We start from the raw sequence: 19444 nt of genomic DNA on the forward strand, positions 1-19444 counted from the left end.
CTTGTGAGTTGCTCCTCTGGCTTTGTCGCGCTCTGGTCTTTGACTCCCTGGTGAGTCACTCTTCTCTGTTCAGTCACTCTTCTGGTCCTTGGCAGGTCGGTGTCCTCTGGTTCTCGACTCATCTGGTCCATCAAACCTCGGATCATTGCCTCCCTGCGAGTTTCTCTGTTCCATTATTTCTATGGTGTTTAGCAAATGTTGCCTCGTTGGCTTTGTTCGTTGCTAGTTGATGGTCCAAATCCATCTACATCAAACCAATATCCCATGTTAGAGTGAGCGCTGCCATACTTTCCAAACTGCCTCATTCCATTTGGGAAATGCTACTTCAGTCATGGTTTTAACTTTGCATTCTGGAACGTGCAGACCCAGATTGCCATATTTGTAAATCCAGGACTAAAAGTACCATAGTGCAAAGGTAAAACCAGGACTTGACTAGTCGCTGGAGTGGGGCATGTGGGCATGTGTACAGTGCCACACTGGGGGTGTCTGAGGAGTCAGTGGGCAGTCATAAGCGATGTCCTGGGAAACTCAGTAGAAACCGCAAGCCCTTCACTTTTTTGGGCTTAGTGTCACCTTATTTAGCAAGAGTTAGCCTAAAATTACTTTTGGCATAACAAGGCAAATGTGACCAACTGTGATGTTGTCAACATTAAAAACGTTGTCCCCAGTTACTAGGTTGTCCGTTGTGCAAGATATGGCGAGGAAAAACACCTGAAGATCATGCTGTATCCCACCATAACCAACAACACATCTCTAAACGCAACACCCCCACAGAAACTACACAGGTTGCACAATGGAATGCACACCAAAAGAAGGCATGTGTCCACACTCAATTTCCCTAAATAGTACACTAGCTCACCACAGATACACAGACTCAATCCTCCACACTCCTCAAACACAACTCTGACAGACACCACAGTCACATAAGTTACCAACCTGGCGCGCACTTTATCTACTGCTCTAGACAACTCACAAAATAAATGAAACGTACACACCACAGAGAGGCCTATCTTCGCATGTCTGCACACATCGGCATTCCTACAAAGCAACCTTGTCCTGCTCGTAAGTTAGCCTCATACCCTACCTCGTGCAGATCCTGAAATTCAAAGAAACAATGACAAACATAGACTGTGTGCTATACAAGACATAGCATAACAGGGCATAAGTTGGAGCTTCACTCATTCTCCTGTGGGGCAGTACTCAGGAGAGCTCATGTACTCTAGTGATTGGCAGCAAATGGGGGGACGTTAATGTTGTCTCTGCTGATGTATTTGCCCAGGATCACACACTTTGCTTAAACAGTGAAGCTGGAATTTTAATCCATTGTACAGTTTAGGCACTTGAACACATACCTTTCATGCTGCACTTGGTACAAATATTTACATGTTATAGTTCAAGGCCCACATTAATACTGCCTTCCATAGCATAGCTCTAAAGTTTCCCGTGGCTAAGTTTGTGAGAAAGCCATCCAGCCCTGTTTTGCTTGGAATTCTGAGACTTGTAGTTTTCCTAAATTCCAGGTGGTGGAAAAACATCAAATGGCAGAATCCAAAGGTAACTTGGGCAATCTGATAATTGTATTTGCAAAATACACATCTGATATTATGGCACCCGTGCAATGCGGCAGTTTTAGAGAGACATGCTCAGCTACGAGATTATTGGTTTAGCTTTATTTTTCAGTCAGTGGATGGAAAACTCGAAGTCCCAGCATGCAAAATAATGCAGGCCCAAAATATGTTTCCTTTTTACACTACTGTATTTTATTTATTTTGAGAATTGCTAATACACGTTGTGCAGCACAGTGTCTTGGATAAAGAATGGTTATCACAAACGTTTGATTTGCTATTGTGCAATACAGCACAATCCCTTTTTTGCATGTCAGTGTAGCTGACATGATATGATGTATGATGTGATAAGTCATTTATAACGCACCTGTACACAACTCTTTCTAGGCACGACAGACGAGGGACGGAAGACAGATGGAGGGCAAAACCAACCATCTTACTAGGCCTTGTGTCATTCAGATCGTGCAAGTGCGAGAGGCAAAGTCCAGTGGGGAGGGAGAGGAGAAGTGCCACGGGGAGGGAAGAAGTAAGTGCAATCGGGGCAGCAATGCTCTGAGTATGTGAAGCCAGGGCAGCACAGCTTTGGGTAAGTGCAGGGAGGCAGGAGACTGTAGGGTTCCAGATACAGCCCCTAAGTGCGCAGTAGGCCTGGAGGTGGTGCAGGGGCTCCTGGTCAAGGGCAAGCCTGGTACCCGTGATGTGAGGCTCAGATGGTAGCCAGGCAACCAGTCAGCGCAGCATAAAGGTTGGCCAACGGGGGACAAAGCGAGAGAAAGCAGAAGAAAAAAAGGACGGTCTCAAGCAGCTTCCAAAATTTCAGGTGGTCCGGCTCAAATTTGAGAGGGGCAGGGAGGCCATTCCATGACTAACCTTTCAAAGTGGTCTTTCGCTTCTGCATATGTTTGGGCATTTGGCATTGCTGGGGCACCTATTGACAAGGTAACAATCTGTGAGGCGTCTTTCAGATGTGAATGTCCCATCAGTGCCAAATGCCCAAGCATATGGAAAAGGAGGGAGCCCCCAGGAGCAAAACAAAGGAGTAATTGCAGGTCATAAAGGGCTGCCTGCAGCCCCATTCAGGACGCTCTGTGGAGCGACATTGTGTAATGGGCTTAGCTGCAATGTAAACAAGCCCAATTGCATACTTACAGGGCAGCATGGAGGGGAGTGGGAGCAAAGAGTACAGGAAGCAATTTCAACACTTTAGGACCGCCCACCCCCAAACACCATAAAACAAGGAGTGTGACAAAAAACAGCAACCTTTTTCTTGCAAATCAAGGAAGCACATCTCCTCGATTGCAAGGGGAAAAAGGACCCCTTTTACTCGGTTTTAGGGCCGAGGATGTGTACCATGATAATGGTTGAGTGCCGGTCGGGACTCCTTCCCTGAACCCCAGTGTTGGAAGCCAGTGCATGCTGGGGATTCTTCACCCAGGCTGTGGAAGGATGCAGGTCAGGTCTTCCTTCTTCATCAGCCCACCCGCCTGGCTTCGGGTTGGGCCGGGTAGCACCAGCAATGCCCTCTTCTGCTGGCCCCTCCCCGACTGGCCTCAGAGAAGGCCGGCAGGCCCCAAGGCCATGCAGCTGGTCCCAGGCCACCCCACTTATGCCGCCCAGGCTGGATGGCCCTGATGTCACCTGTGCCACCATCCGTTCATGGCACGGGGGTTGTCGACCCCGACTGGCCCCAGGGCGTACCATGCAGTTCCAGGTGCTGCTTACGTTGCCGCGTCATCTTGCACAAGCAGCCTGCGCCGTGACCTTCATTGCCCACTTGGCCTGGCTCCGGGGCAGGCAGACATGCCTTGTGGGTGCCTGGGCTGCATCAGGCATGCAGCCCAGGGCTCGCGGTACAAACCGTGTCACACCTGGCATAAACAGCTCTGCCCTTCTGGTCCTTGGAGCTCGAGGCCCCCTGCTCTTATTTGGCTGGCTTACCCTCCTTGTCCTATAACATTTATCTCTGACGGGTTTTCAGCTTGTTAAGTTCCCTCCCCTGCCCAGTCCATAGATTTTCTTCTTCAAGGCTCCATCCAGACTGAGGCTGGTGCTGGATGGTGCAGTACATGGTCTTTGGATAAAAACAAATGTACATAATTCAAATAAAATACTTTCATTTCCGCCCCGGTGTCTGTGTCTCTATTACCCGATATTCCGCTAGGCGGTGCGCAATATAACCCTTCTAGCCGGGACCTGATTGGACCAGGAGCTACACGTACATTAAGGTTCTGTGAGCGTGGAGCATGTTCCCTGCTCACAAATGACTATGCTCAAGTCCTATGGCTCATGATATGAACTGACTGTCTACGTGTGCCTCAAATGATGTATTTGTTTTAATTAAGAACCAATTTCTCAATTCCCAAGCTCTACGGTAAGACTATCATTTTGACTTTTGACCTATTTATTGAGCATTCAATTCCTGTATTCTGGATTTCAATGTACACACCCAGCACACGCCTATGTTTTTTGTAATGCAGGTATTTGAATGTATTTTTATATTATGGTATGTGTAGTTTTTGCTGACCCAGCAACCTGGTATAGTATATTTCAGACTTTCTACGAGCATTTAAAACGCACCACGAGCAGACTTAATTACATCAAGGTGCACATCTCCCATGGCTCAGTCAAATCTTAAAGCAGGCAGAGTTAGCAAAATAAGTGCATTGGCTAAACCAATGGTTTTGGCTTTTCCGTATGCATGGGATAAGACGCTGCCATAATAGTACTAGCATACTACAAGATGGCAACAGCTGCAAAGAGTGTTTTTTACCTGGGCATACTATGGAAATGCCTGGGCAAATGCCTATCTAATGCACACAGAAGAGCCTAAACTGTTGGCTTTGGCAGTGCTTGTTTTTAACATGAATTTAGTTCAAGAAACAAATAGATGCAGGTACACACATATTACTTATAAATCAAGGGGTTGAACTCACATGGGTTAAGCCATTTCTAGCACAACAGGAGCTGGTTTCTAGCTTCCATTAAGGCATTTCGGAAGACTTCTTAAAAATAGCTTAAAAATAGCATCACATCACCTTAAAAGACCAGAGTTATCGCAAAGAGATCCCAACAGGTGGGAATGGACCTAGGACTAGCAGTCAACGTAAGGGTAAACCTTCAAAGAAAACAAATAGGTTGTGTGTCTGTTAGGAAAGTTTCTCTGTGAAGCAACTTGTCCTCCATATTCTATGGATCCCCAACTTTTTGCTTTTGTTTTTACACCTTGTCCTGAATTTTGACAGTAAAGTGAAGCCTTCAGCCTCACTTCACTGGCCTTTTGCTCATTTGTTATTTGGAAACTGACTAGTCTTTCAGACTGTCAGTACTGGGAAACTGAGTCCTTTCTGTTTTTTACGTGTTATCTGTTTTGGGTAACTTTTTCATATTGCACAAATCATCTTTCAATACAGCAATGGGGATACTTTTGTATCATTCTAGACCTACACTCAAAGTATTTGTGGTTACATTTAAATGTGATTACTAAAGTCAAGCTGATGGCAGCAGATACATTTTTACAATGTTTGCTATATTTTTAGTTAGCTCTCTCGCGCTTACCCTGTTTGTCTACTAACTGTGGCTAGTGTCCTAACATGGCCGTGCCACAAGGCATTTCTCTTGTTTTTTGGCCATTATGTTCTGTGGCCCTCTTCCTGCTTTCTCAGGTTAGGGATTTCCTTTTATGGTCATGCATTTGACCGGGGAAGCAGTGGCTTTCGCGGGCCAGTGCATGCCATGTGCGTTGAGTCCCAGGAATTGGGTTAGGACTGTCTGGTCCCAATCCACATACTGGTGCTAGTATGTCTGGTTTGCATGCACAAGCCAGTCCCACAGTGGCCCCTGACTGGACCAGTGCTGGTGTGTGTGCGGAGTCTGATCACTGACTGGAATTTGGGATAAGAAGAGGAGTGCTGCAGGCATTCTGGCAGATCAGAAGAGGAGCCAGGTATCCTATGTAGCTGTGCAGACGGCAGACGACCTGAGGATGAGTCCTGAAGAGGCCTGGAAACTGTCTCCTGCTGCTGTCCCTGTGGAGCCCTGTCTGGCTACAGATCTCAGAAGACCCTTACTGGTGCTTCAACCCTTTGGACTGGTGGGACCAATCAGTCTCGATGTCCTATCTTGGTCCTGCAGCCTGGCATCGTCGGAAGCGTCCCTAAACTACCCGGCGGACTGACCTACTGCGTTTCACCAGAAGCATCATCATTATGCATTTTTACCCAGAACATATAGTCCCATAACTCGTCTTTCTGAAACATTTCAGCAGCCCACCATCAAAGGGTCCTGAACTGGAAGGCTTTATTTGACTGCGATAACTGAGACGACTGCTGTCACCCATGTGCGGTGACTGTCGCTAGAACTGGGCATCCTCCGTCTGGTAGAGTGTTGTGAAGAGTCCTGCATCGGTGCCTGCTGCATTATTCCACTGGAAATGGTTGCTGTCAGCTCCTGGACCCGACCGGAACATCGCTTGCACCTGCAACTCCTGGGCATCTGCTACTGAAACCGACATAGGGAAAACCTACCTCGAGCGACCCCCATCTGGCTTGCCAAGTCTGGGGAAAATTCTGAGTAAGGGTGGTGAGCAATCGCAATACTTACCGGTGGGCCTATCTCTTCCATTATTAAGTTTGTGAAGAGCTTTGATTTGTTTTAGAATACTTTGCTTTTGCAACCCTGATGAAAAAGCACACCAAAAGATAAGAAATGTACTTATCAGTAAATTCTTTTGAAAATCTTCTTGAATAATCTTCCCATCTACTGGAATGTTTGCCTAACTTTTTCCCAACTTCTAAAAGTACTTTGAAATTTAGTTTTCCTATTCCTGTGGAAGGTTGGTACAATTGTTAACTGCTTTCCTTACCTTTCAGGTATTGGTGGGGTGAACTGTATACTTTGCATTAACTAACTTTGGCAGTGTACATATTTTATAATAGTAGTATTGTGTGGTAACATTACCTGCTTGATTTATTTCCCTAGTGTGTTTTAGGTCCTAAAATAAATATAGTATTTGTATACTTACTGTCTAAGTGTAATCCTTATGCACTTCGCTGCATGGATTTATTGTGGACCTCTAACTCCACTCACCTCTCCTGAGGCTTACCCCTTACCGCTCTCCGGGATACCGTGATTGGTTTGGCTAAATTCCTAGAATTTCCCCTATTCACTATAACTAGGGTGGCCTCCTAAACTCTGTCCACCAGGTTAGAGTTTAGAAATCCATCTTAACAGTGTCAATCCTCACATCTCAGCTCTCTCCTATCTTCACTTCCCATGCCATTTATTTGGCAGCTCTTAGAGTACCACCTTATAGACAAAACTAAAAGAAATGTGTCTTTAGGTTTTTCTTGAATTTAAGGTGGTCTGGGGGGCTTTCATTTCCAGAGGTAGACTGTTCCAGGCTTTGGCTGCCCGCACCAAAAAGGCATGAGCCCATTCTTTTTTCCTTCTGTAAATGGGGAATTTCAGTAGCCCAAGGAAATTCGACCGAAGCCGTCGGTTACTCGGGTATATTTTGAATCCCTCCTTCAGAAACCCTGGGTCTTGGTTGTAATAGAACTGTGGCCCACGCAGAGGATGGTAAACAGGACACAATAGTTCCACCTGGAACTAGCGCAGAGAGCACAGGGCTGGTGCGAAGTGATCATGGATCGAGAGATAAAGAAAGGTTTGGTCTGTAGCGTTCTGGGTGAATTGTGGGTGATGTATATTTTTGAAGGCTCCGGTAGGTGGTGCTGATGTAGCTTAAATGTGACACTACTGCATTAAGCACCCCCTGGACACACAGAGGGAATGCCAGGGGGGGGGTATAGATGAGCATCCTAAGTCTGGGCATAGCTCTCTCACCATCGCTGCAACCGCGGAATCCTGGACATTTCCATATCCATGCATATCCCCTGGTTATCCACCACCTTAACTGGGATGGGGCATGTACTCATGTGTTTACGCCATTTATCAGGAGGTCATACAAAGGATGTCTCCCCCGCCCCTATTTCTGTCTTGGTGGGGATTGGTTTTAGAAAAGTAAAGGCTGATAGTCTTTCTATGTATTTGGGAACTGGTGATTCTATATTGGAAGGAATTTAAAGTATAACTGCATATCATCTGTATAATTATGTAGGTGAATTTCAAAAGACTGAATCACCGAAATAAGGGGGCACCATATACATTTAAAAAAGAGCGGACAACGCGTCTCCCTGAGGTGCCCCCATATGTGAAAGCCTTGTCTGTGGAGTTGCAGGGAATTATATAAACCGTTTGGCTATGACTGAGTTTGAAAGTCTTCATAAACTCCAGGCGTTTACCCTGGCCCCCAATTTCTAGTTTCAGGTTTTCAGGACAGGCTCTTCAAGTAAATGGCTGAGCGATCTAACAACGCCCGAGTCCACCTCCATTCTGCGCCCAATGCATAACAACAATGTTGCACTGGCTCTGTGGAAATCAGACTGCGTCATAGCTGGTGTATTTTGTACAGTTTGTATTGCTAAATTCGGAAAAATGTAACTGGTTATCTCACACTATAGAGGAAAAGAGAACTTGTATTTAAAGGTAACAAGTATCTCTTGGGATTCTTGATTATTTAAATCAAAATTATCAGTGTTAAATTTGATCAGCTTGAGACACACGAAGGTTAGGTTGACCAGGTGGGTTTCGAACTTACGACCATGAGGTTAAACAGATTCTTGCAGTACACAAATGTCCACTGAACCACAGACTGTGCACAGCAAATAGGGCTATTGCACACTTGCCACACGGACATGTGTCTGAACATCCACCAGGTCGACTTATGCCGTCATCCTTCAAACTGAGTATCACAAATGTGGGTAATAACGATACCAGTTCTAACACCTCACAGCAAGACACTGAAACTGGTTAGCTCTAGTGTGCAGTGCTGAACAAAACAGCAAGTATTCATATTATTACTACAGTGAACAGCGTAGCAGAGGGAAGCATACTCTTATCTCTGTAATCTCAAGTGTGATTGTTGTAGACCTGTTGTGCCTCCATCTCTCTGTGATTTGCGCTGTTTAGGCGCATGCAACACGCAATCCGAGGAGACGTGTTCACATGTGTACAGTCCTGAGCAAGGCCTATCTGCCTGTAGATGGCTATGATATCTGTGCCAGCTTGGTGCACTGAACAGTGGCAATACATGTTATCCTAGGGAGCATGACCTTCCTACGACATTGCCACATCGTCCACCCAGAAGACCCTTGAAGCTAGGGAAGCGCAGTGTCCTACACTCCCGGCTCAGGCATTCGTTGGGGAACGGGCCAGGAAACCGGGTAGGCTTTCCTGCAGAAACAGCAAGGGGGGGCACTGGGAGCAATGCTGTCCTGTAACCTCTCTTTCTTTCATCTCACTCTACTACCCAACTTCTAACTCACTGTCGCAACTTATTTCTCGTCAGTTCTCCTTGTTGCTTTCATACAACACATTCTCCATGTCCCTCTCTGTCCCAAAGGCTTTCTTCACTGCTGCATAAGAAACCTGCATATGTACATGGCAGGTGCCCCACTCTGCCCTAGTCCCACCTACCTTTTGCTGTTCCCCCAAGAAAATGTCCCCAGAATTACTTTCAGGCCAGTCAGTCTCTGGATGTGACCCTCAATCACTGTTGTGTGTATATGCCACAAGGGCTTTAAAAAGCACAGTAGCCTGCTTAGGAGCATTCAGTGGGGCTCATGGTTGTGCTGCCTGAGATCCAGTGGCGGAGACCGTTACGTGGAGACATGCACGTAGGCGGGTCCCCGCCGCCAAGTTTTGGTCATTTGCACGACAGAGTGTGTAGGTCACCTTTTGCCCTGCACATTTATACGCCGATGTGCAAATGAAGTGAACGGCACATGCCATGCGCACAAGGCAGGCAGCGTTTACAATGGATCCCTATGGCGTCCGTCTGAATTTAGCTGGCGCATAAAGGTAGGGGAACCCAGGGGGATACCCAGCATTTGCGTCCCGTAGAAACTGCATGCCAGCGCTGGAGCATTTGTATGGCGGAGAGCGAGGGAGGTGAAGGAAACACAAGTCGCGTTCTGCCCCTCCTCTCTACCATACAAATGTGGACGAAAATGAGCTGTGCCGTGAATGCCTGGCGCAAGGCTTGTACGCCATCCATCTACTTTATGGCTCAGTAGAAAAATAGCCCCATTGAGTGCAATGTTCTTCAGATGCCTGCATGCATGGCGCATATGCGCACTGCTTTGTACTGGGTTCTGCATGGGTGTGCGACGGGCCTTGTTGTGCTGTCCAGGGTGCTGTGGCCTCTAAGGCCAGGCGTGTGTGTGCGGAATTTGCCTGCAAGGAGCGCCACCCCACCCAAGTTCCGACTGAAAAGCATGAAGACAACCTGCACCCGCACACCTATGTGCACGCAATTGTGAGTGCAACACATAACACACGACTGTAGGCATAGTGAGCACACCAACCTCAGAAGCCTGCTCACGCGCATTGCGCATACGCAAATTGCATCAGCCTTTGGGTTCGATTCATGGAATATTTGCACAGTTCAAAGTGAATTTGCACTGCTGAAAAGTGCCTTTGCACTGCCGACGCAAACCCTGATTCATGGAACCGTGCAAAGCGTATTTTTGCAATGCAAAGTCCAGGCAAAGTCAGCGCATAGTCATTTTTGCAGTACAAAATGACTTTTCCTGGACTTTGCACTGCAAAAATACGCTTTGCACGGTTCCATGAATCAGGGTTTGCGTCGGCAGTGCAAAGGCACTTTTCGGCAGTGCAAGGTCACTTTGAACCGGGCAAATATTGCCTCGTTTGTGCTTTATTGAAAGCGGGACGTAGAGCTGCTAAACTTTCAGAATTCCGTTACTGTACTTAGCATACCTCTCATTCGATGAGAGCCCCTTCACCTTGCACCCCTGTTACTCTCACAGGAACCCCGTATCCCAACATAGACTTCACCGGCTCTCAGCAGCCCAACGCATGGGATTCCAACCACCTGGGAGCCTCGCTAGGTTGTGAGCTATTTCCGTTTGGTGATATTTCCACAAAGAATTGTGCATGTAACAGGATGGGCTCTTCTAGATGCGCGATGTCCAGAGGTGCGCAGGCCGCCTTATTCACCAAGGTGACGTGCGCAATGTTGAAGGGGACTTTGTGGCAGCGCAAGCCATGCACCGTCCAATCATTTTGAATGCATCAGTGCCCCCACATGAGAGCTGGTAGCGATTTCACTATGGGGGAGCAGAACTGTCCCAACATGGTAAAAAAAAGGTGCAAAAAAGAAAAAAACATTTGAATCCATGTCAAAACCATAGAAATCCACTCAGAACAGATGTGGTCCCCTGCTGCGACGAGCTCAAAGCAAAGCTCAGAGGGGTGTCACATCTTTCTGCATTCTGCTCATCCACTGCGGTCAGGGGAGAATGGGCGGGCCTCCCGCAATGTGGAAAAGTCCAACTCATCTGGGACTATGCGGGTGCGCTTTTCTTGCATGGAATTGCTGTCACAAGCCCATGGTATGACACAATGGAGCGTGCGCATTCATAAAGCAAGCGAGAATGTGCGTGTCAGAGGTGCGCACCTTCTCACCCCCTTGCTGAATTGCCCGCAGTTTCCGCCACCCCGCCCCTGCGTGTGAAGAGGATGGGCTGGCACATTCACGACTTGTGAGGCAGCGGCGTTTGGGGCATCGGGCCCACTGCGCTCCTGTACAGAGAGTGCGAGAAATGGGAACCATTCATTGGGAACCCTGTCTTTCTTGGGGAGGCGGGGCTGGTGTGAGGAGAAGGTGGGGCTGAAGGGCATTGCCCCATGCCAGTACACTGGAGCTTCATGGATCCCAAGCCTGGAGAATTTGCATAAAAGCAAAGAGCATTTTGGGAGCATAAAGATGCCCACAATTTTCCATAGGAAACACGTCTGTGACAGTGATTCAGTAAGGCACCGTTTTGCGCGATTAATGGAAGTTGAACGTTGCTCTTTTCTTACCCTAACAAAAAAAGCTGTAAAAGAAGAAAGAAAGAAAGAAAGAAAGAAAGCAAGCCTCTGGCCAGTAGGCGAGGCTTCGGCTGCTTGTGTATCCAGTCTCCCATGACAGTCGCCTGAAACAGGGGCTGAGGGAGCTTGGCCATCTCTGGGAGTTTCCCCGGGCAAGGTCTTGGGTGGGCCAGAGCAGACGCTCCATCTTGTTTCGGCCCATTTCCTGCTCTGTGTACAGAGGGATATCCTGCATGCTGTATGAAAGCACTGGTGCTGTGGGCATCGGATATCTGAGAGTGAGAATGCTATGTCCAGTGGAATAATAAAAAGTCATTTTTAAATCCTACGTCTTGCACCATTTTAGCAGCGTTTTGCAAAATGTGTATTGCGATTAAAATTGATGAATGGATTTTTTACGTGTGTCTACCATCCCTAAGTACAGGGGACACAGGGCCTGATTTACACAACCGTTTTTCAAGGTAATGTTATTGTCATTTGTACAAGCCTTTCACCATTGGTATTGTCCCAACGCGCTCTACGTTGAACGCCCTTCGGGGAAAGAAGTCCAGGTATGGTAAATTCGTCAGACAATTGTAGAATGTGTGTGTGCATTTTAGCCAATAAGAAGGTAAGTAGGCGTGGCCATATCCCTGCTGGTCAACCATGTCGAGCAGGCATGCAGATGGGGAAAACTCCATTGAAAAACGCTTTGCAAATCAGGCCCAAAGAAGCAGTCTCACTGCACTAGGCATACTACTAATAGTGCTGCCTTACTATCGTGTGTCTGAGGGCAGTAAGTGCAGCAGGCATTTCCATTTTGAAAGTGCATTTTGTGGGAAGTGCCTGCTATAAAACGAGCGCGCCACAGGCCCTGTCAATGGCGTGATTGCAGAAAGATATACCTTATAGATACTTCATGCACTATGCTGCTGTAACCTGTTTCAAGCATGTCATACATACCTCTCTTCTCACACGCTTTTGGTGGGTGTCACCCGCCTTGCAATCAGCGGAATTACCCGCCAAGCCCCCAACACGCGCATACACTCCAATGGGCCCTCACCCGCCAAAAACAATATGACGAAATCAGGTGTTTTCACCCGTGCTGGCGACACCAAATGTTGAGAGCTATGGTAATACCTGATTCACACCACACAAGTTGCCCCTCCAGTGGACCCCCGGGGATGAGGCTTGCCCAGAGACTGGAAAGTATCAACAGTATAACAGTATAATCAGAGAACAAGTCACACCTCAACTTCACCAGGAGCAAATAGAGATATCTATAACAAATGTTATGTTAAATGACATTTATTTGGTGACACCATTCTCGTGGCCTCAAAGCACTTTCTGGAGCGGGGGTTGCAGGGGTGTCCAGCCACACCCTTGTTCACTGTAATGGCTTGGGGGATTGCAGGGGTGGCCCCAGCTTCCTGAAAAAAAACCTTAAAAAAAATACATTGAAAAAAGGACCCTGTGGGGCAGGTTCACAATCACGGAAGTGAAGGGAAGAGGCGTTGCAGGGACATAGCGAGTCAGCGGCACACAGTGAAGTGTGCCGCCAAAGGGTAGATATGGGGGTGGGTGGCAGCGGGCTATCTGAAATGGCTGTGGAATGAAAAACCAAAAGTTATTTTTTAAAAAATAACATTCCTTTTTTTCTCCCTCAGTAATTTCCGATTCGAATGATTCAGGGTAATCCCGGGGGCTGATGGCAGGCTATATTTTTCAAGAGGTGTGAAATAGCAATACCATGGTAAGTACCAAATACAAGATTTCAGCAGGTAAAAAAGGGAATGAGGGGTATGGATTGAGTTAGCGATAGTGTTCATACATATAGAGTCTCTGTGGAACCATCACAACGTAGTGCTGATCAGAAAAATTCAAACAGTGTTCCTCCAAACTAGTGTTAACCCAGGTTGCTAGTTTCTAGTAATTATCGTGAAGTACTGAAATGAGTACAGCGACTGGTTGCGTGATGGGCTTGAGATGTGCTCCAGCGTACCCTTGAAGCGTGGAGGCTTGTTTGTCAATTAGGTGCCACAGTAACCTGAAAGACCCCGGAAAGAGAGGTCCGGCATTGCCCAGCCGACCGTCAGAAGTGACAGAGCACAGATGGACCGTGTTCTGGGTGAATGAGGTGGACCCACACCGCCAAGACGGAGTGATGGGCGAGCTACGAGAGCATACTGCCACATTCTGCTGATATACTCGCTGCACCGCTCAGTGCTGCTGTACAGGGAGCTTAGTGTTTTACATGTCTGTCACAACGAAAGGCTGTGGTAGGCTTGTTCCTTGTTTAGCGCTCTATCTAATCGTGGCTAGAAGATGTAAATGTCTTAATTAGCATTCTGTACCGTCTGATATAGGCATAGTGCACTGCTATTCCCAGAGCTTATTGGTTAAAATGAGTTAGTACAAATACAAAATGGACCCTGCTCTAGCTTAGACTGGCCCCTAATTCCTTAACCGGATAACCTGTCATGAATAACAGCTGAACCTTCCCGACGCAATTACACTGAAATATATCTATCCTACCTGTACGTTTAAAACATCCCAACAGAATGCACCCCTAGAGCCCCCTAATTAATAAGCCAGTTAAAACTTGAGGGAGACTAAAGCAAACAGACCCCTACCTTTAAATCAAAATTAAACAGGAACCAAGTTTATTTCATATCCAGTGTTCAAGCCAAAAGTGATTATAGGTGGGTGGACTGGGAACCAAAAGTAGCCCCCGAAATACTTTGCAAAGGGGCTCATATTGCACATTTTCAGCAAGCCCAACGCTTTCCCTATGAGAAATAGGTTAGCACACAAAAGAGGCCTACCAGGAAAGCTGCAGAGTTCCCTATAGGCCAGTCCACCATATATTATCAAAATAGACAGCATGGGACCTAAACTTTAAAATGTAAGAGTATGAACTGATGTGACACTGATATTTTGGTGATGAACTCGGTGGTATGTCAGCTGACAAATCGGCATATCATTGATCTTGTGGTTGAATGAGATCCCACTTGTAAATTGGAAAAGTGAAAACACTTTGAGGTAACACATTGTATATATGCTGGTATCTTAGATGGAGCCCAAGGCCTTCTAATATTCCTCTCCCAAACACCTTACCAGCAACTCCTTCCATTACCCACAAACCACCCCAGCCAGCCCACCTCTCTAACAAGACCCACAGTACAACAAGGACCTCCTCTGACAACCCAGCTACCAAATAAGCTAAGCGCCTACATTTTATGAAATGCAAGTTTGGAACAATACTCAAAGTATGCAACTTAATACAGACCTACGTGAAGGTGCGGCTGCTCGCTGCACCCAACAAGGGAAACAATGGTTAGTGGACGCAAAAATAATAATAATAATATCTGTAGAGGCTTGTCTAGTTATGCCCTGAATCTCAACTTGTTCAGGGAAGGACTTATTAGACAGAACATTTTGTTATAGCAAAGACTGGTATTTTATTAAGTCAATCCACATTACTTTTGCTTTTAGAAGAACCCAATTATAGCAGGAGGGTTGACTATGTTTTGTGTGCAGGATTGCCAGGCATCTTCTGTGAAACCATAAGGAATATGTTAATATTAGTGGAACCCCACACCTGCTTCCAGACAGGAAGGCACAACCTTTTATTAGTTATTACATCCTCATTGTTTGTGGTGCCTTGTAGGCAGCGCCTGCTCAGACAAATGGAACGTAAGACAGAGAATTACATGCCCAGCGGGGAGAAGGCATGTCAAGGGAAGAGATGGGCGATTGTACAAAGTCTCCAAGACCGAACGTGGCAATAACATTAATAGAAGACAAGTGATGGGCTTTGCACGTCCGAGTTAGAGGTAAACGGTGCCAAAACATTACCCTGACATTAAAAGGACCATCTCTAGTGAGTGAAGTTCTTCATGCCAGCATTGCAATAAGAAGTCGTATTATTGCCCATAATAATGGTCAATAATACGTAGGGCGAGTCAGACCAGTCAACATTGGGACCTGTCCTGCAGGCTGAACACAGTTACCTTGGATGAAATGTTAACTTGCTGCGCTGTCTTGTTCCATAGAGATGAACCTCCTAATGAAATGGACACGTGGCAACTTCAAGCAGTCTGATTAGAAGAGCACAAGAAATGACAAGATCACAATCAAGATGCAGTGTTAGTGATCAATTACAGGCTTTTTTTATAGGCTTTTTAATTTTTTTTATTTTATTTTGTTGTTTTTAGTTTGAAGCCAAACTTTTACAACATAAATGAACAGAATATACATACAGTTAATACATTTGCGCAACATTACATCATCCTGTGATCATAATAACAGAGTTCACTCTCAACTTAAAATAGGCTATTTCTAGTGATGGTTTTGAGGAATTCACACGGGGGCACAGTGTCTTCCTTATGTGGGGCATTGCAATCACTGCGAGTAGTAATCCGGCTGTGACGGCCAGGAAGATGCTTATAAACATTGTAATTGGAAAATGGCAGTCTGCTTATAACAATGGAGAATGAAGACCACTGTACATAGGAAAAACCTTACTGCGCAGGGAAGGCATGAAAAAGCATATCCCTTCCGTCTCAGCCCGTGTGCCTTTCAATCTAACATTGTGGACTTTCCCTATAATAGCATTACTATTTATTTAGACTCACTAGGCACCTTGCACTTAAACGTTTGGTCATATTACACGTTACGTGCAAAGCATTGACTGAACAGCGTGGCCCTGTTTGAAATGTGATTTCTCAGTGAGGAGAACTGCCTCCCAGGGTTTGAGCATATGTGTGTTTCGTTTCCGATGTGTGGCCCTTTAGATAAGGGACCACAGGACTACAATCCTTGCAAACTGCAGCCAATGGAGTGTACATTGGGAGAATCCCATGCCTTTTTCCACCTGAGAGTGATGTCCTCCAGCTCTTCTGTCTGTTTTCTATTGGTGCTCATTCATCATGTGACCAGCATAGGATTAAGAGGCCTCAGGGACTTTGAATGTGAATGAAACTAACATCTTAGCATAATATTTCCAATTAGTCCAATAACGGGTATCAACGCCTGCATTTTGTTTGCATTTCAACAATGATTCCAAAACTTTGGTCTGACGAAATATCTTGGAGAAACTTGGAGCCCGGCTTCATTATGTTTCAGGTGGAATTTCAATCCATCTGAGCAAATTGTCAATATTGCACACTAAAATAGTTGCATTGGAACAATCCTAACGTATGAGGGAATAACACCCTGTTCACGATCCCATCCGGAAACGTGTAGGAGGGAACGGATAGGTGAGGAAGGATAGCTCAGTGTCAATGCATTTGTCTTGGAAGCAAGACAACGCAGTGCAACACAGGTTCAAATCCCAATCTGTGCTTAGGAACCACTCATTGGTATTAAGTGCGTTCTAAATGAATAATAATTATACACCTTGACGCTAAAAACAGGATGCACCCTTTTTATACATTTCTACATTCATTCCTTCCCTGCCCGTCACCGTTTTGCACTCAGGAGAGGTTTCGCTTTGGCGCGGTACTGCACTTCCCAGTACATCCTGACTAGTTCTTTGCCCATAAAATCTGTCAATATGCAAATGCTTCTGTGTTCTGTTTCTCTAAATATATGTGTGTGCTAGTGGAAATAAATGATTCATTGATTGTTTGTAAGCCAAGGCTCTGATGTTTGCAAATATTTAAAAAGAATTGCAATTGACATCTGGACAAGTATGATATTGTATTTAGGATGCAGCTCTGAAGTGCAGAGGTTTATGCCACTTCCCTAGAGGTGTAGAAATGTTTGTTGAATTCATTCTGATAATAAAAAGAAACCATTTTTGGTGCAAAGGTAGTACCTTAGAGCATCACTGTGTTTGTCACGGTCCGCAGTTCACATACACCTGGCCCTAACATGACCCACTCCATCATCCAACCTGTTTGCGGTGCAGGAAAAGGGCATGGCTGTGCGGATGGGCCACATGCTATGCTATAGATATTTCAGTAGCGCACACCTGCCCCTTAGTATGGCCATTTAGCCCTCTATGCTGCTTCAAATGTGTGTTGCCGCATGACCGCAGGCATCCTGCAGACCGGAGTTTGATTGTGTAGGAAAGGTGTATTAAAGCTGGTGGAAGAATAGGTTTATGTGTTACTCTGTGTGCTAGGCTGAATATGGCCAAGTTGTTTGTGGATCTTTGATACTTTGTTGTGGTGTGTATCATGTTGCAGTTATCAGCTAGGCTGCTCGACATAAGATGAGTGGCTTGGTGGGTGTCGTCTCTGTAGCATGGGTGTGCATGTTCATTTTGTTTTTGGTCAGTGTGCATGCGGGAATGGCGCCAGGGCCTTTATACCTTTTCAGTTGAAATAGGCCCCGGGGAGGAGGGGGCTGTGTCATGACTGTGCCACTGGAGTATCAATTGGCACCCAATGTGAACTATTTGAGACTCATTCATTTAGTTTATTTTATTTATAGAGCCCCCAAACCCGAAGGTATCTGGGCGCTTTTACTTAAGGAATACACAATAGTTGCATACATAGAAATACAATTGACAGTTGTCTTGTGTTACCGATAAAGTCAGCTTGCCAGACAAAAACGTGTTAAAAGCACACACACACAAAAATAAATACAGAGGAAAAAGCAACAATGCCCTGTGATACAAGATTGGGCTTTTAACCGGACAAAGTGAGGAAACCCTTACAGGCACACATTGGCACTTTTAATTCTGCTGGGCAAATAGCCACGTTATTTGATTTTTTCTGAAAATCCAGAAAGAGGGTTTAACTCTTAGTGCTAAAGGCAATGAATTCTAGAGTTTAGAGGCTAGAACTGGGAAGCTCATTCCACCTGCTTTTTGTATCTTGAATCTGGGGATATGTAAGCAGTATGTGTATTTAGACCGGGTAGGCCTGCTCGATTGGCTTCTGGTGTATTTGACGATCAGATATTTTGGGGAAGAATTGGAGAGACATTTGTGGGTAATCGCTAATGTTTTGAGTGCAAGTCTGTCTTGCTGATGATATGTGGTTGGCTCTTGGGATGTTTAACGCTGTTCTTAGCGCATTGTTTTGAAGCACTTGTAGTTTAATCCTCCCAGGACAATACTGATTCATATTGTTTGTCTTTTATTTTCGTTTGCAAGCTTCTGGTACTGCCTTATTTAAATTCAGAATCTACATTTCTCATAATGCACAGTATTATTATTATTCTGACGCTATTTATTGAGTACAGACCTAGCTTCAAGACGCAACGACGTGCTTTACAGAAGTATACAACAATACAGATGCACAACAGAGCGCTTCATAGAGGTATACAAAGATGCATAGAGGTACACATAGATAGTATACAACAGTACAGATGCACAACGGAGCCCATTTCAGAGGTAAAAACCGAACAGATATACAGCGGGGGTAGGATACAGAGGGGCACAGAGGAAGGATACAGCTGTACAAGCTGTACTTGAAACACTTGTGCATAGGCATGATATAAATAAAATATATCATATCAAGGTGGCAGGGAGGAGCGGGATGATTGGAGTGGCCATCGTCAAGGATGTTGAGGGCATCATCGACCACCTGAATAGTTGCCGTCTCCGTGCTGCATCTGGATCTGAACCCGGATTGGTAGGTCTGGAGGAGATTGTTGGTGTTGATGTGTTGCTGCAGTTGTGCAGCTAACGCTGTCTCAATGATCTTACCTAGGAAGGGAAGATGGGTGATGGGGCGATATGCTGTCGGGATCCAGAGTGGGTCTCTTTAGTAGAGAGAGGATTTGTCTTGTATTTAGGGTCAATAGGAAGGTGCCTTGAGTTAGGGAGTTGTTGATGATCTCCAGGTAGGGAAGGAGAGCTAGTACGGGGCAGGTCTTGAGGATGGATGCTGGGAGGATGTCATCTGTATACAATGTGGCTTTAAGGGGAACTAGGGTTTCAACCAGGTCTTCTGTAGAGAGTTTGTTGAATGTTGTCCGGGGTGTGG

At 45.8% G+C, this 19444-nt stretch overlaps 1 protein-coding gene across 2 annotated transcripts in view; it reads right to left on the reverse strand.

Annotated features, from left to right (window-relative positions):
* Positions 1-19444, reverse strand: part of SYT5 (synaptotagmin 5) — a 482978-nt gene that overhangs the window by 278222 nt on the left and 185312 nt on the right. Inside the window, exon 2 of one of the 2 annotated variants that reach the window (XM_069638084.1) lies at positions 15515-15601. The exons of the other annotated variant lie outside the window; for it this stretch is intronic. The gene's annotated coding sequence lies outside the window, so the exon portion shown is untranslated. The remainder of the gene's footprint in view (positions 1-15514; positions 15602-19444) is intronic. 2 annotated transcript variants of the gene reach the window in all.

Source organism: Ambystoma mexicanum, chromosome 1q (assembly GCF_040938575.1).
Source record: "Ambystoma mexicanum isolate Mex_15411 chromosome 1q, UKY_AmexF1_1, whole genome shotgun sequence".
Taxonomy (NCBI): domain Eukaryota; kingdom Metazoa; phylum Chordata; class Amphibia; order Caudata; family Ambystomatidae; genus Ambystoma; species Ambystoma mexicanum.